General features: G+C 34.6%; 1 long non-coding RNA gene across 1 annotated transcript in view; it reads right to left on the bottom strand.

Annotated features, from left to right (window-relative positions):
- Positions 1 to 7466: 7466 nt before the first annotated feature.
- The window catches only part of LOC147577494 (uncharacterized), a 234347-nt gene continuing 231507 nt past the window's right edge, over positions 7467 to 10306 (bottom strand). The window contains exon 3 of the long non-coding RNA XR_015240349.1: positions 7467 to 7903. This is a non-coding gene — a long non-coding RNA (uncharacterized LOC147577494). The remainder of the gene's footprint in view (positions 7904 to 10306) is intronic.

Here is a 10306-nt window from a genome sequence, read left to right as displayed (position 1 = left end):
AGGGCAAGAACCCAAGCCAGCTCTATAATGTTTAATTTCCCCTTGACCCTTCTATGACTGATATTTGATAGGCAATACTCAGTCTTTCCTATGGCACCTGATTTCTAATTGTTGGCTTGTGCTTATCATCACTGCAAAATACTCAGGCATAAGTTCTACTGAAAGACAGGAATCCAGCTGGAAATTAACACCATCAAAGCATCCTGGAATATGTGATATACTATAGTCACGTGTAAGCTCTGAAAATAAAAAATCATTTTTGTAATCTTATGCTTATAAAATTATTTAAGTGTTCATGAATTTTCCAGGAGATTTGGATATATCGAAATAGCCATTCTTACAGAAACCCCACAAGTTTACCATTGCCTCCAATAAATCTTTTAAATTTTTTGAGTTTTCCTGGACCATGCAACAAATGTTGGTTGAACCCTTTGTTTTATGCAACACACTTGGATAGGTTCTGTGGAGAATACAACAACACATCAGATACACATTTTGGGGCCTCCAAAGTTTACAATCTAGTAGAAGAAATGAGACATACATACATGTGGTAGGCAGATGAATAGTCACCCAATTATGTCCACTCCTTACTCTCTATAACCTGTGAATATGTTACCCTAGCAAAAGAAACTTTGGATTTGTAATTAAGATGAAGGATCTTGTGATGAGAGATTATCCTGGATTATTTGAATGGGTTTGACCTAATCACATAATTCGTCAAAACCAGAGAAACTTTTCCATCTATAGTCAGGAGATGCAAATGATCAATGTTGCTGGCTATGATGGTAAAGGGGGCTATAAGCCAGAGAATTTGAGTGGCCTCTAGAATCTGGAAAAGGCAAGGAAAGAATTCTCCTCTAGAACCTCCAGAAAGAAATATAGTCCTATCCACAACTTGATCTTAGCCAACTGAGAGCCATGCCAGATTTCTGATCTCCAGAACTATAAGGTAGAAAATGTGTGTTGTTTTAAGTCATTAAATTTGTGGTAATTTCTTACGGTAGCAATAAACACCTAAAATGATGCATAAGTTTAATACAAGTTAGAAAGTGCCAATTGATATAGAAGAGATATAAAAGGAATGAGATCTTAAGTGAACATTAGCATGACAAAACCGACTATTTTTCATCTTCTCTTACCCTTATCATTCTTAGTTCAGATTTGTATGCCTTTTGGATTTGTAACAAATAACACCCATATCAAAACAGCATTATTATGTCTTCCTCATCCTCCTGGGAGCACTGTAGCACAGAGCTAAGGACACAATGCGTATGGGGTGAGCGACTTGTACAAGATGAGAAACTGGCAAACCGGCTAACCCTGCATTGAACAGTTTATACCCAAAAGAAAGTCTCCAAAGTCATGACACAGCCAAAAGTAAGATTCTTGGATCAAAACGATAGATTTGTGATAGAGTCCTACTGATGCTGAATGTCATGCTATCTAAAACTTTGTTTTAATTTTAAAATTTATTTGTATAGCATTCCTGGAGTCCTTAGCAAGATAAAGAAACTGGGTCCAATGGAGCTGTAATTGCCAAAGTGTCTCTGACTAAATGGAAAAGTTTTAAAAAAATGAAAGAAGGAAAAAAACTGAATACAAGTGGGAATCAATAAAAATAATATCTTATATTTTCACATGAATATTTATGTGTAATCATGCTTAATATTTATAACAATGCTGTGAAACTCTTATTATTCTGCCTCACTGATGAGGAAATCAAGGTGCCATACATTCAATGACTTAGAACTAAGAAGTGCCCAATTTTAAGTCAAAGAATAACTAGAAATTCATAAATCTTTTTTTCTAATACCCTCCAAGAAAAAGGTCCCTGAAGGACAAGAGCTAGGGATGCTAACAACACTACTACATACCTAGCACTAAATACAATGCCTGCAATAGGAGGAACTCAAAAATAATTGGGAAATGAAGGAATGTTATTCTCCCTATATGCTCCAATACCATGCAGCTCTTGACAAAAATATAAGACAGCATATATTTTGATAAACTCCTTAAGTCATTCTAGCCAGAAATTTTAACCTTTAAGACATATCTATATCCCTTGTGGAGCTTTCATTTTTATTACAATTTTTTTTAACGTTTAGTTATTTTTTTGAGAGACAGAGAAAGACAGAACATGAGCAAGGGAGGGGCAGAGAGAGAAGGAGACAAAGAATCTGAAGCAGGCTCCAGGCTCCAAGATGTAAGCAAAGAGCCCAATGTAGGGCTCAAACTCATGAACTGCAAGATCATGACCCGATCCAAAGTTGGACGCTTAACTGACTGAGCCACTTAGGCACCTCTGTTGTGGAACTTTTAAAATTCAGACATCCTGACTTATTTCACTTAGCATAATACACTCTAGTTCCATCCGTGTTGCTGCAAATGACAGAGAAAGACAAATATCAAATGATTCACTCATATGTGGAATTTAAGAAACAAAACAGAGGAACATAGGGGAAGGGAAGCAAAAATAAGATAAAAACAGAGAGGGAGATAAACAATAAGGGCTGCTTAAACACAGAGAACCAACTGAGGGTTTCTGGAGGGGTACTGGGTGGGGAGATGGGCTAAATGAGTGTTGGACATTAAGGAGGGTACTTGTTGTAATGAGCACTGGGTGTTATATGTAAGTCATGAATCACTAAATCTATTCCTGAAATCATTATTACACTATGTGTTCAAATATTAAAAAAAATAAAATTCAGACATCCAGATGGATTAAAAAAGGGACCATCTATATGCTGCGTACAAGAGACTCACTTGATATCTAAAGACACACACACAGAGTGAAGGGATGGAAATGATATTCCATGCAGATGGAAATGAAAAGAAAGGTGGTATGGTGGTATAGTAATACTTATATGAGACAAAATGGACATTAAAACAAAGGCTGTACCAAGAGGGGAAAAAAAGGGATATATAATGATAAAGGAATCAATCCAACAAGAAGATACAACATTTGCAAATATTTATACACCCAACATAGAAGCACCTGAATTTATAAAGCAAATATTAACAGATGCAAATAGAGAAAATAACAGTAATGGAATAACAGTAGGGGACTTTAATACCCCACTTATGTTAATGGATAGATATCCAGACAGAAAATTAATAAGGAAACAGTGGCTTTGAAGAACACATTCAACCAGATGGACTTAATAGATACATAGAGAACATTTTATCCAAAAACAGCAGAATACACATTCTTCTCAAGTGCACATGGAATATTCTCCAAGATATATCACGTTAGGTCAAAAAAAGACTCAATAAATTTAAAAAGATTGAAATCATATGAAGCATTTTTTCCAACCACAATGCTATGAAAGTAGAAATCATTTACACGAAGAAAATTGGAAAAAAACACAAACATGTGAAAACTAAACATGCTACTAAACAACCAATGGTGAATAAAGAAATCAAAGAGGAAATCCAAAAATACCTTGAGACAAATCAAGATGAAAACTCAATGCTCCAAAATCCATGGGACTCAGTAAAAGCAGCTCCAAGAGGGAAGTTTATAGCAATACAGGCTTACCTCAAGAAATAAGAACAATCTCAAATAAACAATCTAACTTTATACCTAAAAGAACTAGAAAAAGGAAAATAAACAAATCCCAAAGTTAGTAGAAGGAAGGAAATAATAAAGATCAGAATGGAAATAAATGAAATAGAGAGTAAAAAGATAATAAAAAATATTAATGAAACTAAGAGCTGGCTCTTTGAAAAGATAAACACAGTTGATAAACCTTTAGCCAGACTCATCAAGAAAAAAAAGGCAGAGGGCCCAAATAAATAAAATAGAAAATGAAAGAGAAAAAGTTACAACCAATACCACAGAAATACAAAGGGTCATAGAAGACTACTGCAAACAATTATACACCAACAAATTGGGCAACATAGATGAAATGGATAAATTCCTAGGAGTATACAATATATCAAGAATTAATCAGGAAGAAATAGAAAATATGAACAGAACTATTATTATTAATAAAATTTAATCAGTAAGCAGAAAACTCCCCAAAAACAAAAGTCTAGGACCAGACAGCTTCACAGGTAAATTTTACCAAACATTTAAAAAGTTAATACCTAGGCTTCTCAAGCTATTTCAAAATTAAATTTTTTTAATGTTTATTTATGTTTGAGAGAGAGAGACACAGAGTGTGAGCAGGAGAGGGTCAGAGAGAGAGGGAGACACAGAATCTGAAGAGGGTTCCAGGATCTAAGCTATCAGCACAGAGCCCAGTGGGGGGCTTGAACTCACGAACAGTGAGGTCAGACCTGAGTCGAAGTTGGACGCTCAACTGACTGAGCCATCCAGGCACCCCAAACTATTTCAAAAAATTAAACAGGAAAGAATTCTTCCAACTTCATTGTACAAGGCCAGCATCATATAGATATCAAAACCAGACAAAGACACTATAAAAAAAAAGAAAACTACAAACCAATATCCCTAGTGAACATAGATACAAAAATCCTCAACAAAATATTATCAAACCAATACAATAGCAATAGTACATTAAAAGAATCATATTGTGATCAAGTGATATTTCTTCCAGGAATGTAATGATAGTTCAATATCCACAAAATAATTAATGTGGTTGATACACTACAGTAACAAAATGAAGAATAAAAATCATATAGTCATATCAATAGATGTAGAAAATGCATTTGACAAATTCAGCATCTATTTATGATTAAAAACTCTCAATATAGCGGATATAGAGGGAAAGTGCCTCAACAGAGTAAAAGCCATATATGACAAACTCACAGCCAAAATCAGACTGAAAGGTGAAAAGTTGAAAGTTTTTCCTCTAAAATCAGGAACAATACAAGGATGCCTATTCTTGTCATATTTATTCAACATAGTATTGGAAGCCACAGACAGAACAATTAGGCATAAAGGAGAAAAAAAGTGCATCCAAATTGAAAAGGAAGAAGTAAAGCTGTCATTATTCACAGATAACATGATTCTATATGTAGAAAACCATAAAGCCTCTACCCAAAAAACTATAAATAACAAATAAATGATTTCAGTAAAGTTGCAGATACAAAATTAATACAGAAATATGTTACATTTGTATACACTAAAAACAAACTATAAGAAAGAGAAAAATAAAACAATCCGATTTATAACTGAAGTAAAAAGAACAAAACACCTAGGAGTAAATTTAACTAAGGAGGTGAAAGGCCTATACTCTGAAAACTCTAAAGCAATGATGAAAGAAATTGAAGATGACATAGATAAACTGAAAGATATACTCATGAATTAGAAGAATTAATATTGTTAAAAATGTCCATAATACAAACCAATCTACAGATTAAATGCAGTCACTATCAAGAGAAGATAATCCTAAAATTTGTATGGAACCACAAAAGGTGGTTAGCCAAAGCAATCTTGAGAAAGAAGAACAAAGCTGGAGGTATTGTGCTCCCAGATTTCAAACTATACTACAAAGGTATAATAATCAAAACAGTATGGTACTGCCACAGAAACAGACACATAGATCAATAGAACAGAATAGGGAGCTCATAAATAAACCTATGCTTACATATTAGTTAATCTACAATAAAGGAGGCAAAAGTATATAATAGGGAAAAGATAGTCTCTTTAATAAATGGTGTTGGGAGACTGGACAACTACATACCAAAGAATGACACTGGATTACTTTCTTACACCATACACAAAAATAAACTTAAAATGGATTGAAGACTTACATGTAAGACCTGAAAGCATAAAACCCTTAGAAGAAAACATGGACAGTAAGTTCTTTTACATCAGTCTTAGTGATCTGTCTTTTTTTTTTTTTTTTTTTTTGATCTGTCTTCTCAAGCAAGGACAACAAAACTAAAAATAAACAAATGGGACTACATCAAACTATATAGCTTTTGCACAGTGAAGAAAACCATCAAAAAAATGAGAACAGAGCCTATTGAATGAGAGGAGATACTCACAAGTGATATATGTAACAAAGGGTTAACATGTGAAGTATACGAAGAGCTCATTAAACTCAACATAAAAAAGATCTGATTAAAAAATGGGCAGTGGATCTGAAAAGACATTTTTCCAAAGAAGGCATGCAGATGACCAACACACAAGTGCTCAACATCACTAATCATCAGGGAAATGCAAATCAAAACCACAATCCAGTATCACGTCACACCTGTCAGAATTACAATTATCAAAAAGAAAAGAAAGAAAAGAAAAATGACAGTTATCAAAAAGAAAAGAAATAATAAATAATAAATGTTAGTGAGGACGTGGAGAAAAGGGAACCCTCATGCAATGTTGGTGGAATGTAAATTGGTACAGCCACTACGGAAAACAGTATTGAGGTTCTTCAAAAAATTAAAATTAGAACAACCATATAATCCAGCAATTCCACTTCTAAGTATATCTGAAGAAAATGAAAATACTAATTCAAAAGACATGTATACCCCTGTGTTGAATATAGCATTATTTGCAATAGCCAAGTTATGGAAACACCCTAAATACACATCAACGGATGAATGAATAAAGAGGTGATAATATCATAATGAGATATTACTCAGCCATAAAAAATGAATCTTGCCATTTGCAACAACATGAATGGCTTAGTATCATGCCAAGTTAAACAAGTCATATAGGGAAAGACAAAAACTGCATAATTTCACTGGTACGTGAAATCTAAAAAATAAAACTGAAGAACAAAACAGAAACAGACTCATAGATAGAGAGAACAAACTAGTGGTTGTCAGAGGGGATGGGCAAAATACGTGAAGGTGATTAAGAGGTACAATCTCCAGTTATAAAATAAGTAAAATACAAGGATACAATGTACAGCATAGGGAAAATAGTCATTAACACTGTAATTAGTTTTTACGGTGACAGATGGTAACTAGACTCACTGTGGTGACCAATTCATAATATATATAAATATTGGATCACTATGATGTACACCTAAAATAAATACAATATTGTATGCCAATTATTCTTCAATAAACAAAATTCAGACACCTTGGCCATATTGTGGCATATACAGTTGCTGTTGTAAGACCCCTGTTGTAAGGGACTGTCATAGCCCCTCTTTGGGTGAGGTCTTACTATGAATCTTTGAATCCTAGTGAAACACAGGTTTCAGGACATCAAAGAACAGAAACCAAATGGTTTTACTCTCTTTTTTTCCCCCTATTAAACAAGGTATTAAATAATTAAACAAATGATACTCAAAACTTTCCAGCCTTCTGACATGAATGACTATAGTTCTGGACCATAAACAGATCTAGCTTCCCATGCAACAGAGTACACCTAGGGAAATTCTGCTCACAGGTGACAATCGAATTCTGTTGGTAGAGGAAGAACAATGGGAAATTGAAAAATTGTTTTTATGTTGGAGGGGTCTATATATTTGTATGCATAATTAGAATTTGATGTTTCATGAAAAATTATACCATAATCTTCTTCATTCTTTGCTCTGGGGCCTTGTTTTCCTGTATTATCTAACAGAAACCTAAAACAACGAGCACTCAATTCTAAATAGAGATGGAACTGCATGTTCTCCTGTTGTAATATGTAGTTTATTTTCAACAAAAGGGGGGCAGAGATCTAAGGGAGTTAAAAACAATGGTCACAGTTTATTGAACTCATCTGTTTTCTTAAAAAGACAAAATTATTACCTGATGGTGTTCAGGGTTTTCTTAAGTTCATCTCAGGAGGATGGGCCAGATACAGAGATTTTTGAAAGAGGTCCATAGATCATTTGAATGCACACCAGAATTGATGACCAATGTTCTGTAATCAAAACCCCAAGTTTCCACATAGGTGAACTATGGCCAACCTTTCACTGATCCTTCATAGAATAGGTATGAATCTTGAATCCATAATGCCTTCATTGTCTCAATGAAGCCACTCTTTCCAGTTCTCCTAAATAAAAAGAAGGGGACTGGTGAAACATAGGAAGGTAATATTACACACACACACACACACACACACACACACACACACACACGCACACACACACAAAACCAAATTAAAAAAAAAAAACTTTTTGAAATTGTAGCTAAAAAAGGTTTGGAGTAAAAACAAATTATTTTAAATAGTCTAATGGTAGAATTTTCTTAAAAGGAGAAAAACAAATGTTCAAGTATCCCTTTTGCAAGACAGTCCCAACAATGAGGTCAGTCAAGCAAAGTGGCATTTTTCCTTGGAATTCATTGAGGTATTCAGGTCATAATTGGCTGTGGCATTTGGGAAAATATGGAGGAAGAAACTTGGCTCTAGGAAAGGAGGGAAAAATTATCTCAATGCCCCAGAAGTTCTTTTTTAAACTCCAGATTTGTACTGGGATATTTAGAGTTAGAATTTCCAGTAAAGAAGAGAATGTATCAAAGCTGCAGATTTCAAACAAGAAGGAAGGTCAAGGAGATGGTTAGACAAAGAAAAAAAAAACCTCTGGAATAAACAGTCTTAGATAGTTGAATGGTCAAATAACTTATCTGAATCATAGGAAAGAATGATGTCGTGTCTAAATGTTAAATTGGTGGCAGGTGTCTTGTGCTTCTAGTCTGATTATACATTTCTTGAACACAGGTGTACTGAAAGGATACACTCCCATTAAAAAGATCCATTTATCAAGTTTAACATGATAATTATTTATCACATTTCCTCCTTGGAATCTGTCTCACTTGCTTTTTATATTCTTTCCTTAAAAATATTGAGGATTATTAATATTTATAATACACCACTTGATTATATATTTCAGGAGTATGCATTATGTGCCTGGCAGTGTGCCAACGAATATAAGAGCCACAAAAGAAGTAAAACATTGTGTCTACTTACATAAAACTTAAACTGTAATTGTACAAATAGAATTTATATAAATGCAGACATTAAGTAATAATTGTCTATGGGATACCAACTGGAAGTGTAACATGATTTCTAAAATGAGAGGAAGCTATGTAGACTAGGGTATTTGGTGGGAAGACCTCAGAGGGAGATTGGGCTTGACCTAGAACTTGATGAATTGAATGGCGGTGGGAGGCATTAAATAAGAGAGTGTGAAATGAGTGCACAGGCAGTAAAAACCTCAGAGACTACAAGGAGATGAGTGTAACTGCTTGACCACTGGGCTTGAGACATATATATTTGAGATTTGGGACATGAGTCATGGAAAAAGACTGTGGTACAGTGGAATGAGTCCAGATTTTAAGATGAATTCTGATTTTGCCACTATAACCTCAGCTTCCATTTATATGCATTGAAAAAAACAGACATTTTAGTTTCACTTATTTGAAAGTGGCTCCTGACTTATCTCTATTTGAATATTGCTCTTCGGTCTTTATGCTTCTCAAAATTGCTTCTACCTCTGATTGTCCTCTTCCCGGTGCAGGTTACCAACCAGATCTGTTGGGCCCCCTCCACTTGAAAGGCTATTGCTTCTTCTTACCTGAAGACAATCAGGTTGAACAAGATGCAATTAATACCCTATCCTTTCTCTTTTTCCATAGTGCCATTAGACAAGGCTGTATGGCACAACAAGCTTAGGGCAACGGTCCTCAAATTGAGCAGGAATTATCCAAGGAGCTTCTAAAATTCTGATATCACCACTGGATCAGAATCTCTGCATGGTGGAACACAAACATTAGGATTTTTTAAAGCTCCTTGGTAACTGCAATGTATAGTGAGGTTTGAGAATTATAGCTCTAAAGCAATCATTTGAGATATTCCACTAGACAGTAATGACTGTCACATTCCAGTTTCCAAAGAATGAAATGGAGGAAAAGAGATTTGTTTAAAGAGGTCCCACATCTCAGCTCATGTAGAGCAGGGGCCCTTCCAGCCCAGTTGTCTTTGAGATTTGTCCACCAGGATGAGTTTCAGACCAATCTGCTTCCTCCTTTAATTGACCAATGAGTAGATGTTGAGATGTCTTACAAGGATAAATTATTCTCAGGGATTTTATAGTCTAAATCCATGAAAGGAATACAAATATATTCAAAACTGCCTCATAAATTTCTCACAACTGAATCTAAATTTTACACAATTACACAAAGGTGAATTGTTATCTTCCCTTTATCTCTCATTCCATACCTTTTTCAGTTTGTGGCCACTTTTGGCCCACTCAAAAATAGGAAAAAATTCAATGTTGCACTGTGTCCATTTAATAACACTCTTTTGGCTATACACAGAGTAGCTGAAGTTTGAGGATTATACCTAAAAAGAATTATGTGCTCAAACACTTTGGTTTCTCTGTAAGGAGGAGGAAGTATGGTTAAATTCTTTTAGATGATATCCATTTAAACTTTGGCTAAATTTCTTAGGCTTTCT

This window comes from Puma concolor, chromosome C2, assembly GCF_028749965.1.
Source record: "Puma concolor isolate L17-30 chromosome C2, mPumCon1.1.hap2, whole genome shotgun sequence".
NCBI classification, from domain to species: domain Eukaryota; kingdom Metazoa; phylum Chordata; class Mammalia; order Carnivora; family Felidae; genus Puma; species Puma concolor.
The sequence above is the reverse complement of the archived record's forward strand: the minus strand, read 5'-3'. Positions and strand labels throughout refer to the sequence as shown.